Raw genomic sequence first — 14,177 nt, 5'->3', positions numbered from 1 at the left:
AGAACAGTGGTAGGCCTGATTACCAACAACGATGAGACAGCCTCCAGGGAGGAGGTGAGAGCCCTGGTGGAGTGGTGCCAGGAAAATAAACTCTCCCTCAACGTCAGCAAAACAAAGAAGCTGATTGTGGACTTCAGGAGACAGCAGAGAGAGCACGACGTGGCCACAGCGGAGAGGGTCTAAAGCTTCATGTTCCTCGGCTTGTACATCACTGACAACCAGTGATGTAGTGGTACAAAAAGGTTGGTAAACTATAAACTTCTGTGGGCGATCGAGAGAAGACAAACAACCACCGATATAAACCAAAACATATTACATTTTCAGGACTGTATTGTTTGATTGCATTTTCATGCACGTCTTTAGGGAAGAAGGCCTAATGTAATTTCCTGTAGTTAACAATGACACAAAATGCACATCCCTCCCAAAATAGCTAATTTGGACTGGACACTAGAAAAGTCCAGAAAAATAGGATGTGCAGATGTTTATGTTCAAATGTGTTATCTTTTTAATTACGTTCATGCTCTTAGTATCTCATGTGAGATGCACTGCAATTCAGTGTTCTATATTTTAAACTGATAAAGTGCACCAGTGTAAAATGCCCTTAGTGGACTATAAAACCCTAGACCCACTCCAGTTTGCATACCGCACCAACAGATCCACAGATGATACAATCTCTATTGCACTCCACACTGCCCTTTCACACCTGGACAAAAGAAACACCTATTTGTGAATGCTATTCATTGACTACAGCTCAGCATTCAACACCATAGTACCCTCAAAGCTCATCACTAAGCTAAGGACCCTGGGACTAAACACCTCCCTCTGCAACTGGACCCTGGACTTCCTGACGGGCTGTCCCGAGTTGGTAAAGGTAGGTAACAACACATCCGCCACGCTGATCCTCAACATGGGCCCCTCAGGGGTGCGTGCTCAGTCCCCTCCTGTACTCCCTGTTCACTCATGACTGCACGGCCAGACAGACTCCAACACCATCATTAAGTTTGCTGATGACACCACACTGGTAGGCCTGATCACCGACAACGATGAGACAGCCTATAGGGAGGAGATTAGAGACCTGACCGTGTGGTGCAAGAACAACAAACTGTCTCTCAACGTGATCAAGACAAAGGAGATTATTGTGGACTACAGGAAAAGGAGGACTGAGAACGCCGCCATTCTCATTGACGGGGCTGCAGTGGAGCAGGTTGAGAGTTTCAAGTTCCTTGGCGTCCACATCACCAACAAACTAACATGGTCCAAGCACACCAAGACAGTCGTGAAGAGAGCACAACAAAACCTATTCCCCCTCAGGAGACTGAAGAGATTTGGCATGGGTCCTCAGATCCTCAAAAGGTTTTACAGCTGCACCATCGAGAGCATCCTGACGGGTTGCATCACTGCCTGGTATGGCAACTGCTCGGCCTCCGACCGCAAGGCACTACAGAGGGTAATGCGTACGGCCCAGTACATCACCGGGGCCAAGCTTCCTGCCATCCAGGATCTCTATATCAGGCGGTGTCAGAGGAAGGCCATAAACATTGTCAAAGACTGTTCCCTCTGCTACCGCAAGGCAAGCGGTACCGGAGCGCCAAGTCTAGGTCCAAGAGGCTTCTAAACAGCTTCTACCCCCAAGTCATAAGACTCCTGAGCAGCTAATTAAATGGTTACCCAGACTATTTGCATTGCCCCCCCCCCCCCCTGTCTTCTACACTGCTGCTACTCTCTTATTATCTACGCATTGTCACTATAATAACTCTACCTACATGTACATATTACCTCAATTACCTCGACACCGGTGACCCTGCACATTGACTCTGTACTGGTACCCCCAGTATATAGCCCTACTATTGTTATTTATTTTCCTCTTAATTTTTGGGGGAGGGGGGTTACAAGCTTGTAAGTAAACATTTCACTGTATTCGGAGCATGTGACAAATACAAATTTGATTTGATTTGTTCAAGAATGTTTGAGTTCTATGCATTGATCAATGCGGGGAACGCAATAATAAATGGGTAAACAATCATTAACAAAATAAAAAGTGAGTAAGTTCTATTTCACAAATAAAAAGGTCACGTAAATGGTGTTTTACGTGCGTTTACCCTTCACTACTACCCTGCTGACAACGTGGTGAAGAAGGTGCAACAGCAGCTCTTCAACCTCGGGAGGCTGAAGAAATGTGGCTTGGCCCTTGTAACCCTCACAAACTTCTACAGATGCACCATTGAGGGCATCCTGTCGAGCCGTATCACCGCCTGGTACGGCAATTGCACCGTCTGCAACCGCAGGGGTTTCCAGAGGGTGATGTGGTCAGCCCAATGCATCACCAGGGGCCCACTGCCTGCCCTCCAGGACATCTACAGCACCCGGTGTCACAGGAAGGCCAAGAAGATTATCAAGGACTTCAGCCACCCGAGCCATGGCCTGTTCACCCCGCTACCATCTAGAAGGCGGAGACAGTACAGGTGCATCAATGCTGGGATGAGAGACTGAGAAACAGCTTAGACTGTATCTCCAGACCAAACAGTCACCACCAGCCAGCCTCCGCCCAGTACCCTGCCCTGAACTTAGTCATTGTTACTATCCGGCTACCATCCGGTACTCTACCCCGCACCTTAGAGACTGCTGCCCTATGTACAGGTACATAGTCATTGAACACTGGGCACATTAATACCTCTCCGTGGATCGGTGTCTCTAAACCAGGACAGTTGTTTCTCAATATGCAATAATGTGACTAGAATGACGTTGTAAACACAGCCAATTCCTGGACATAGACATGTCTTATATTGGCAGAAATGTTAAATTCTTGTTAATCTAACTGCAGTGTCCAATTTACAGTAGCTATTAGAGCAAAAAATACCATGTTATTGTTTGAGGATAGTGCACAACAACAAAACACTTTTATCATGGCGATTGGTTTGATAGATTCACCTCTGAAGGTAAATAATATCTGAATGTATGGCCTTTCTCTTGCATGTCAAAGATGATAAACAAAAATAAGAAAAAAATATAACACATTTATTTCTTTGTATTATCTTTTACCAGATCTAATGTGTTATATTCTTCTACATGAATTTCACATTTCCGCAAACTTCAAGTGTTTACTTTCAAATGGTATCAAGAATATGCATATCCTTGCTTCAGGTACTGAGCTACAGGCAGTTAGATTAAGGTTCCGATCCTTAAAAGTTTTTAAGAATGTTTACATACTGTTTTACCCACTTTATATGTATATAATGTATTCTAGTCATGACTCGTCCTATAAGAGACTGAACATCCCTTCACAATCCTGGGTAGTGCAGGCCAGCCAAACACAAAGCAATGTTTTGACTGCCTCTCGAACACAAAGCTGTTAGGTAAGACACACACGGGATTGAACAGTGTATTCTGTTGTGGCATAAGTACATACACGACCAGTGGTGCCATGCTGTACTCTGACATTGATCTTGGTGTGAAGAGCTACGTGACATTTTTTCCGCCAGAGAGATTGACCCTCATATTAACTGAAACTGTGTAAGACATTACGTAAATAAATGTTTACTTAGCAGTCAAATGCACCAAATACTGTGTGCACGTGAGTCAAGTTCAATTGTTTACACAGTACTGTCTGGCCCAGTCATTACAATGCAACTCTCTCAGTCTTCTTAAAGCAGAGTCATCTACAGGACTTGAGTTGAAGGTGATTTGCGGACACTGCTGAACCTGAGTTAATGAGCTTGACCAGAGCAGAGACTTGTCATGCATTCAACAGAAACCACATGTCCGGTAAAGTGGGGGGATGAGGTTCATGTTTGATACAGAGGTAACATTCAGAGAAGTGTGAAAGTCTTAGCAACACACCAGAAAAAACAGGAATATGCACTTGATGCGCTTATACTGTACTTATTACAGTACACACCGCAGCTGCTTTTGTCCAATGGGTATCATTGAGGACAGGGACACACAAATAGTCATTGACCCTAGCAGTGAGACAGCAGGTGTGTCTTGGTTATTAGTGCACATGGGCCCTATGGACCCGCATACACCATCATTCACACTCACATGTGCACGCACACGCAGACACACATGCACACACACACGCACACACACACACACACACACACACACACACACACACACACACACACACACACACACGTGCACGCACACGCAGACACACATGCACACGCACACGCACACACACACACACACGTGTACGCACACGCAGACACACGCACACACACACACGTGCACGCACACGCAGACACACATGCAGACGCACACGCACACACGTGCACGCACACGCAGACACACACACATGCACACGCACACACACACACACACACACACACACACACACACACACACACAGGATGATCTGAACGTTAGATAACTGAGCAGCAGAAATGTGTAATCAGGGTACAGCTGAAGAAACCAGACATCACTTCACAATCCTGGGTAGTGCAGCCCAGACCGACACAAAGCAATGTTTTGGCTGCCTCAGAGAAGTATGCGCCTCGACCACAAAGCTGTTAGGTAAGACACAAACGGGTTTGAACAGTGTATTCTGTTGAGGCAGACGTAGACAACCAGTTGTGCTCTGACATGTAGCTCTTCACACCGAGATCAGTGACATTTTAGCCACAGGGATTTAACCTCATATTACCTGTAACTGTTATGTGTAAGATATTATGTAAATCTACATTTGCGTAGCAGTAAAATCCACAAATACTGTATGCATGTGAGTCAAGTTCCATTGTTTACGTAGTACTTTCTGGCCTAGTCATTACAATGCAACTCTCTCAGTCTTCTTAAAGCAGAGTCATCTACAGGACTTGAGTTGAAGGTGATTTGAGGACACTGCTGAACCTGAGTTAATGAGCTTGACCAGAGCCGAGACTTGTCATGCATTCATCTGAAACCACAGTCCCTGAACATCTCACACTCCACATACATGTCCGGTAAAGTGGGGGGATGAGGTTCATGTTTGATACAGAGGTAACATTCAGAGAAGTGTGAAAGTCTTAGCAACACACCAGAAAAAACAGGAATATGCACTTGATGCGCTTATACTGTACTTATTACAGTACACACCGCAGCTGCTTTTGTCCAATGGGTATCATTGAGGACAGGGACACACAAATAGTCATTGACCCTAGCAGTGAGACAGCAGGTGTGTCTTGGTTATTAGTGCACATGGGCCCTACGGACCTGCATACTCCATCATTCACACACACACACACACACACACACACACACACACACACACACACACACACACACACACACACACACACACACACACACACACACACACACACACATGCACATGCATAAACGCACACATACATACAATGCCGTCGTCATGGGAGAGTTCAATCACTCTGTTGTCTGACTACTGCCGTTAAAAACACCTGTAAATGTTCAAATGGAAATGCCTTGTCCCATAGGGGTAGCTACACTAAGGGTATTTACACACCTGCGTGTACAGACAGATGTAGGATCTTAATTTGAGCCAGTATGCTACAGCAGGAAAATAATCTGGCAGCAACAGAAAATGTGAATTATTATGTGGATTATAATTAATGGATATTTTTGTATGGATTGATACATTTTTGTAAGGGAAAATCAAGCCTGAAATTTCAAAGTGGAAATTATTACTTCAGATGCCTTTTTAAACCTTAAATACATTACATGTTTTAAATTTTTCTGCATTGAAGGAACAGAGTGATCAAATTCTACATCTACATCTGTATATCCACACCACCCATCCAGGGACGTGTTTATATTTGTATTTATTATGGATCCCCATTAGCTGCTGCGGACAGTGGACAGTTTGTTGGTGATGTGAATGGGGACGTGTTCAGCCCTACTTTCTTGTAGTCCACGATCATCTCCTTTGAGCTGTGTGCCAGTAGTTCAAACAGACAGCTCGGTGCATTCAACATGTCAATACCTCTCACAAACACAAGTAGTGATGAAGTCAATCTCTCCTCCATTGACATGCATATGATTAATGTTAGCTCTCTGTGTACATCTAAGTGCCAGCCGTGCTGTCCTGTCCTGAGCCAATTTACATTTTATTAAGTGGCACCTGACCACACGACTGAACAGTAGTCCAGGTGCTACAAAACTAGGGCCTGTAGGACCTTCCTTATTGATAGTGCTGTTAAGAAGGCAGAATAACGCTTTATTATGGACAGACTTCTCCCCATCTTAGCTACTGTTGTATCAATATGTTTTGACCATGACAGTTTACAATCCAGGGTTACTCCAAGCAGTTTAGTCACCTCAACTTTCTCAATTTCCCCAACTTTCTCAATTTCCACATTATTCATTACAATATTTAGTTGAGGTTTAGTTGCTTTTAGTTTTTGAAATGTTTAGGACTAACTTATTCCTTGCCACCCATTCTAAAACTAACTGCAGCTCTTTTTAAGTGTTGCAGCCATTTCAGTCGCTGTAGTAGCTGACGTGTATAGTGTTGAGTCATCAGCTTACATAGACTTTACTGAAAGCCAGTGGCATGTTGTTAGTAAAGATTGAAAAAAGAAGGGGCCTAGACAGCTGCCCTGGAGAATTCCTGATTCTACCTGGATTATGTTGGAGAGGCTTCCATTAAAGAATGTCCTCTGTGTTCTGTTAGACAGGTAACTCTTTCTCCACAATATAGTAGGGGGTGTAAAGCCATAACACATACATTTTTTCAGCAGCAGACTATAATCGATAATGTCTAAAGCTGCACTAAAGTCTAACAAAACAGCCGCCACAGTCTTTTTATCATCAATTTCTCTCAGCTAATCATCAGTCATTTGTGTAGGTGCTGTGCTTGTTGAATGTCCTTCCCTATAAACATGCTGAAAGTCTGTAATTCTGGCTTGTAATTGTTGATAGACAACAATCACTTTTTCACCTTTTCCAAACACTTCCATGCTTGTCTTTCATAATTAGGTCAGATATACTTGGATGTGTTGTGTCAGTGTTTGTTGCTAGCATGTCATGTCTAAATTTGCTAATCTTGCCAATTAAAAAATATTTAAATTAGTTGGCAATATCAATTGGTTTTGTAATGAATGAGCCATCTGATTCAATGAATGATGGAGTGGTTTGCCTTTCTGCCCAAAATTTGGTGATCCAAAGCTTTTTAATATCATTCTTTATGTCATTTATCTTTGTTTCATAGTACAGTTTCTTCTTCTTTTTATTCAGTTTAGTCACATGATTTCTCAATTTGCAGTTGGTGGATTTCAGTCTGAGTAGAGAAATCCTAACTGCAATTTTAATAATTCCTACAGTCATTTTTAATCCCACTAACATGCTAAAATATTCTAGAACATTTTAGAAAATGTTTACTCCGCCAACATTTTAATTAGCAAGACAGTGGACAGAGGGGTATTTATTGGATTAAATAAATACCCCTCCATCCACATCATTCTAAGCCTGCAGGGACCCTCACCTGTCAAATGGGACAGGATCACACCACATCTGGGCTGTGTTAGCCTCCATTTCCCCCAATGGGTGGCTGGCGTAGAGCCACATCCATCTTCATCCTCTGACATGCTGCATGCTGCCCCAGACAGCACCACATAGTCCCTCAAGACCACACACACTCAACAATGCATCAAATACCATGATACAGGGGACAGGCTGTGTCTGATTAATGGTCAATTTACAGTCAAAGAAAACAGTATTGACATGTTTCAAATCCATATCGGATTTGATATGAAGTTAGAAATCGACAACGGAACAAGATGATTTATCGCCTTTGGGTCCTTGAAGTGGATTTAATCATAGTTTTATTACAAGAAGGCTAAGTTGGCCCGTACACTGCACTCTACTACTGTGTGTGCATATAAAGACACACATTCAAATGAACTTATATTGACAATATGCTTGTCTTACTAGTGTAAAGGCACCCAGTGTGCTTTCACACAGAATGCATCATGCTTTGATGTGTGTAACTGAACATCTGCAGAGTACATGAAGGCCACAGTAAACATGGAGTCACTTGGCCACTTACACAGATTTACAGGTGTTATAGCAGGTGCAGTGAAATGCTTATGTTACTAGCTCCAACAGTGCAGTAAATGTCACAAGTAATCAAAAAACCTAAACAAGACACTATATAAAGAAATGACAAATGGGATCAATTAACAATCCAGAGTAGATATAGAGTGAGCATTTGTCAGAATCGAGAATATAAATATGTGGTGTATGGACCAGAATATAAATACACCCAGAATATAAATATGTGGTGTATGGACCAGAATATAAATACACCCAGAATATAAATACACCCAGAATGTAAATAAGTGGTGTATGGACCAGAATATAAATACACCCAGAATATAAATACACCCAGAATATAAATATGTGGTGTATGGACCAGAATATAAATACACCCAGAATGTAAATAAGTGGTGTATGGACCAGAATATAAATACACCCAGAATATAAATACACCCAGAATATAAATATGTGGTGTACGGACCAGAATATAAATACACCCAGAATGTAAATAAGTGGTGTATGGACCAGAATATAAATACACCCAGAATATAAATATGTGGTGTGTATGGGCCAGAATATAAATACACCCAGAATATAAATACACCCAGAATATAAATACACCCAGAATATAAATATGTGGTGTGTATGGACCAGAATATAAATACACCCAGAATATAAATATGTGGTGTGTATAGACCAGAATATAAATACACCCAGAATATAAATATGTGGTGTATGGACCAGAATATAAATACACCCAGAATGTAAATAAGTGGTGTATGGACCAGAATATAAATACACCCAGAATATAAATATGTGGTGTATGGACCAGAATATAAATACACCCAGAATATAAATACACCCAGAATATAAATACACCCAGAATATAAATACACCCAGAATATAAATATGTGGTGTATGGACCAGAATATAAATACACCCAGAATGTAAATAAGTGGTGTATGGACCAGAATATAAATACACCCAGAATATAAATATGTGGTGTATAGACCAGAATATAAATACACCCAGAATATAAATATGTGGTGTATGGACCAGAATATAAATACACCCAGAATATAAATATGTGGTGTATAGACCAGAATATAAATACACCCAGAATATAAATATGTGGTGTATGGACCAGAATATAAATACACCCAGAATATAAATACACCCAGAATATAAATACACCCAGAATATAAATACACCCAGAATATAAATATGTGGTGTGTATGGACCAGAATATAAATACACCCAGAATATAAATATGTGGTGTGTATAGACCAGAATATAAATACACCCAGAATATAAATATGTGGTGTATGGACCAGAATATAAATACACCCAGAATATAAATACACCCAGAATATAAATACACCCAGAATATAAATACACCCAGAATATAAATATGTGGTGTGTATGGACCAGAATATAAATACACCCAGAATATAAATATGTGGTGTATGGACCAGAATATAAATACACCCAGAATATAAATACACCCAGAATATAAATACACCCAGAATATAAATACACCCAGAATATAAATACACCCAGAATATAAATACACCCAGAATATAAATATGTGGTGTGTATGGACCAGAATATAAATACACCCAGAATATAAATATGTGGTGTGTATAGACCAGAATATAAATACACCCAGAATATAAATATGTGGTGTGTATGGGCCAGAATATAAATACACCCAGAATATAAATATGTGGTGTGTATGGACCAGAATATAAATATACCCAGAATATAAATACGTGGTGTGTATAGAAGGTATATAATTTGGAAAAGAGAATGGTATGTACAGTAGTGCATTATGTATATTAGGATGAGCTATGTTGAGAATACAGTATTTACATACACCGTATGTAAACAAGAGAATATAAACAGAATATGAGTTGACCTGCAATAAATGGCTCTGTACAGTACATGGGGCATTAGTCTCAAGGCACAGGGCAGTGTACCGGGCAGGTAGCCAGCTAGTGATGACTGTTCAACAGTCTGATGGACTGGAGATAGAAGCTGTTTTTTAGTCTCTTGGTCCCAGCTTTGATGCATCTGTGCCGTCTCTGTCTGCTAAGAAGGTAGCAGAGTGAACAGATCGTGGCTCGGGTGGCTGAGGTCCTTGATGATCTTCTTGGCCATTCTTTCACACCGAGTGGCGTAAATTTCCTGGAGGGCAGGCAGCGTGCCCCAAGTGATGCGCAGTGCAGATGCCGTACCAGGCGGTGATGCAGCCCGATGGAATGCTCTCGATGGTGCATCTCTAGAAGTTTGTGAGGGTCTAATGGGCCATGCCAAATTTCTTCAGCCGCCTGAGGTTGTAGAGGCGCTGTTGCGGTGTGGTGGGACCATTTCAGGTCCTCAGTGATGTGCAAGTCAAGTAACTTGAAGTTGGAGGAAGGATCAAAAGAGTTCTGTTATCTCTGGTAGAGATTGGTTGTGGCTGTAGTTGATCCTTCATATTAATGACAGTCTATTTGTCTTAGGATGTTTAGTCTCTATAGGATGTGAGTTAGGGACACAGTTCACAGATCAGTTGGAGGTAATATACAACATGCGCAGTATATGCTGTAGGTAATATATTATCACAATATTAATTATATATACAGTATACAGTATATATCCACATTATTTGCTTGGTGAACTATGCACATCCTTGGACCTGCTTGGAGTAACCCTGGATTGTAAACTGTCATGGTCAAAACATATTGATACAACAGTAGCTAAGATGGGGAGAAGTCTGTCCATAATAAAGCGCTGCTCTGCCTTCTTAACAACACTATCAACAAGGCAGGTCCTACAGGCCCTAGTTTTGTCGCACCTGGATTACTGTCCAGTCATGCGGTCAGGTGCCACAAAGTGGGACTTGGGAAAATTGCATTTGGCTCAGAACAGGGCAGCACAGCTGGGCCTTGGATGTACACAGAGAGCTAATATTAATCATATGCATGTCAATCTCTCCTGGCTCAAAGTGGAGGAGAGATTGACTTCATCACTACTTGTATTTATGAGAGCTACATGTTGAATGCACCGAGCTGTCTGTCTAAACTCCTGGCACACAGCTCAGACACCCATGCATACCCCACAAGACATGCCACCAGAGGTCTCTTCACAGTCCCCAAGTCCAGAACAGACTATGGGAGGTGCCTTGTACTACAAAGAGCCATGACTACATGGAACTCTATTCCACATCAAGTAAATGATGCAAGCAGTACAATTAGATTTAAAAAAAACAGATAAAAAAAACACCTTATGGAACAGCGGGGACTGTGAAGCAACACAAATATAGGCACAGACACACACATACACACACACATACACACACATAAACATGGATTTAGTATTGTAGATATGTGGTAGTGCTGGAGTAGGGGCCTGAGGGCACACAGTGTGTAGTGACATCTGTGTATGTGTTGTAAAAATATATATACATTTTTTTGTATAACTGCCTTAATTTTGCTGGACCGTAGGAAGAGTAGCTGATGCCTTGGATCCACAATAAATACAAATACAAAATAGTTTTCAATGCATTCAAGACTAAATAGCTGGTGTTTCCAGAGTTGCTTCTGCTAGACTTGTATCGCTGCCTCATCCTATCACTACTTAGAGGAAGGCTGTGGTAGTGAATGTTAGTAAACATCACCTCTGATTCCTGTCCTGTAGTGTTATCTTTCCTATGAGAGCGATAACCTTGAAACACATCAACCGAACCAGGGGAAGACTTCAAAAGAAACAATGTCCCAGGCCATGGCGATACGGGCCCTGAAACTATTTAATCAGGTTATCTCCTCCTTCCCTCTGCAGAGACCTGGAACTATGTCTGTATCCCATATGGTACCCTATTCCCTATATAGTGTCCATAGGGCTCTGGTCCAAAGTAGTGCACTATGTAGAGAATAGGGTGCCGTTTGGGGGAGTTTTACTGAGGAGAAATACATTATGTAGCTCTATTTCTGTTCTGATCTTTGACAAGATGTTGAGTCAAGCTGTTGAATAGGCTCACAATAGTTTAAAAAATATATGTTTGTATCATAGAACTCATAGACCCAAGGTCCTGCAGAATCAGGATCACGTAATCACATTTGAATATCAAACATAGAGATACATTTGCTCTTTTCCAAAGAAAAACATGCTGACATAAATCTCAGTCTCGTTACTCATTTTTATTTGCTTTTTGGTTTCTAGAAGTTTCTCTGAAAGGGTTAGCCACCAATGGACACTTCTGTTTATTTATGGATAAGCTGGTTTGTGATACATTCTCTTTCTCTGTGGAAGCCATCACAGACGAAGAAGAGACTAGCATGATTACAGGCCTCTCCATATTCCAGATTACATCATAGATCATATCATCAAGTGGTTTGGGATTCTCTCTGTATGTGTCCCACTATGCAGTAATGTATATGAAATGCACACTGTATTGTTGAGCTTAGGCTAAGTGGTCAGATTTGTTGCAGGAGGGAAACATCAGGTCAAGAACGACCCCATGTGTACATACATGCATGCACACAAACACAGGCATGCAGGCAGACAGGTACACAAACAGCCACACACACACACACACACACACACAGTATACGTGGTACACTTCACACACTTCATGTGGGTCCATATGCTGTTCACTGCAGGTTGTTACGGGTGGTCTTATCACAGTGAATTACACCTTTCAGATAACAACCTATCAAAGCTGGGCTAATGGCTTACTCCTGTAGACTAAAAGCCAGATGCTCTGTTACCTCAGAGGTTGTTTTTGTATTTGACTTGTCGTCATGATGTCATCGTTCCTGGGAGTGCTTATTGTCCATATTTAGTTGTCCAAGTTCCCAAGATAAGTAACTTTCAAAATGCAGAAATCATCCCCGTATGATGCAAAACACAGCACCAAATGATGCAAAAATGTATCATACTGGGATGATTTCTGCATTTTGAAAGTTGCGTGCTGACAAGCAAAACATGTTGGGACTATGTCAACAATGGACTAATGATAGAAATACCAACATAGTCTTCCTGTAACTGCTGAAAATGTGCCACTCTGTCTCATTCATCTGCTTTTTCCATCTAGCAGCAGTAGCAGAAATGTACTTCAGGCCTCTAGATTTCCAGTGGTTCTCTCCCAATGTTGTGTCTGGATCTCCAAACTGTATCACACCTGAGGGGATATCTTATCCCAATCAAAGGAATGAGGTTAGATTTCAGATTCTAGTTGTGACAAGCTGCTGACAGCACGGTATGGTGCTGGTACAGAAAAACTCTACTTTGAATTTAAGACCACTGTGCATCCCCCCCCCCCAGTCCCTACATAGAATATCAGTTTTATAAGGACTTAACCCAGTAATCATGGTCAAAGTATTTGTTTTAACATGAGACCCTGACTGTTTTCACTCAGCATAACCCAGCTGATGGCCTCAGCTATTTCTCTTTCCAAACCTAAAGGCTGATCTCAAATGGGAACATCTCAGGGGGCAACTTCACCCCTTCTCCTTTTACTAGAGACAATGAGGATACATAACCACAATGCAGTGCAGTAAAGCCATTAATGGTGGTTGGTCAGGCATCAGCTTGGCTCTCCCCACAGCAGCTGCCTCCACGGCCTCTTTGTCATCTTTAATAATTTCACAGGCTGATAAACATTTGTTATTATTCCAAAAATTCTCACATCTTGCAGGAATATGTTCCTGCATGGGCATGCCTGGCACTTACTTATACCCTGAAAGCTGCTCTCATTTGGAAGCATTTTTGCGCTGCTTGCCTGCTAGCCCTGCGATAACTATACTTAGCCAGCTAACCGCACTACTTTGCCCTGCAGTTAGGGCTGAGAGAGAGCGAGAGAGAGAGAGAGGATGCTGGGATCTTCAGTACCTCCCCTCCATAATTAGAAGAGACTCGTTAGTTTAGAGGCAGTTTGCTCGTTTGCTATTCAGCTGTTTTGAGCAAACATGGTTGGCAAGTCTGCTCTACATGACATTATAGATGAAATCTACATAGGCCTACTGTTAAAGCTGAATGAAAACAACATCTTGCAGAGATTGGAAAGACACTAAAGTTTATAGAGACACACTAAAGTTCACTTAGGTGTTACCGCAAGGATATTTCCCTCTGGTTTCACTGTATCCGGTGCAGCCCTTGCCATCGGCACCTCAGGGGGGTGATGATATTGATTTGATGTTTTCTAAAGA

Source organism: Oncorhynchus mykiss, chromosome 20, assembly GCF_013265735.2.
Source record: "Oncorhynchus mykiss isolate Arlee chromosome 20, USDA_OmykA_1.1, whole genome shotgun sequence".
In the NCBI taxonomy this organism is placed as follows: domain Eukaryota; kingdom Metazoa; phylum Chordata; class Actinopteri; order Salmoniformes; family Salmonidae; genus Oncorhynchus; species Oncorhynchus mykiss.
The sequence above is the reverse complement of the archived record's forward strand: the minus strand, read 5'-3'. Positions refer to the sequence as shown.